Source organism: Melanerpes formicivorus, unplaced genomic scaffold, assembly GCF_026170545.1.
Source record: "Melanerpes formicivorus ecotype bairdi unplaced genomic scaffold, bMelFor1.0.p_v2 SCAF_238, whole genome shotgun sequence".
Classification (NCBI taxonomy): Eukaryota; Metazoa; Chordata; class Aves; order Piciformes; family Picidae; genus Melanerpes; species Melanerpes formicivorus.
This window is the reverse complement of record NW_027142590.1, coordinates 171,902-172,500: the sequence shown is the minus strand read 5'-3', so window position 1 is coordinate 172,500 and position 599 is coordinate 171,902. Positions and strand designations below refer to the sequence as shown.

The following is a 599-nucleotide window of genomic DNA, read 5'->3' as shown; positions in this document are numbered from 1 at the left end:
GACGCCGAACGGCGACACGCAGGAGAACCCCGGGGAGGCGAGAGCGAGGAAGAACGAGGGGAACGGGAACCCCCGCCGCCCACGGCAGACGCGCTGCGCGCGGACGCGGCAGCACGGCACGGTACCCCCGCGGTACCCACCCGCAGACAGCCGCGCCCGCGCGGGAGTGCCGGGGGGGGGGCGAGGCCCGCGCCTCCTCCCCCAACCGGGCTCTCGTCTCCCCCAACGCCCCACCGGGCGTCGCTGGACCAACGGGGAACCCCTGCCGGCGAAGCCCCGGCGGGACGAACTCCGCGAGAGCGGGCGCTCCGGGAGCGGGGAGCTACGGAGCGCTCCCCGAGTCTGCACTTAGGGGGACGAAGGCCCCTCCCCGCCCGGGGGAGAGCCTGCGAGGCGACCCCAGCCGCGCCGCTCGGCGGGCACCGAGGCGGCGATTGATCGTCAAGCGACGCTCAGACAGGCGTAGCCCCGGGAGGAACCCGGGGCCGCAAGTGCGTTCGAAGTGTCGATGATCAATGTGTCCTGCAATTCACATTAATTCTCGCAGCTAGCTGCGTTCTTCATCGACGCACGAGCCGAGTGATCCACCGCTAAGAGTT

The 599-nt window shown here is 71.8% G+C and overlaps 1 non-coding gene across 1 annotated transcript; it reads right to left on the bottom strand.

Annotated features, from left to right (window-relative positions):
• Positions 1 to 446: 446 nt before the first annotated feature.
• On the bottom strand, positions 447 to 599 carry LOC137458288 (5.8S ribosomal RNA). The gene has a single exon (XR_010991664.1). It is a non-coding gene; the product is annotated as a 5.8S ribosomal RNA (ribosomal RNA).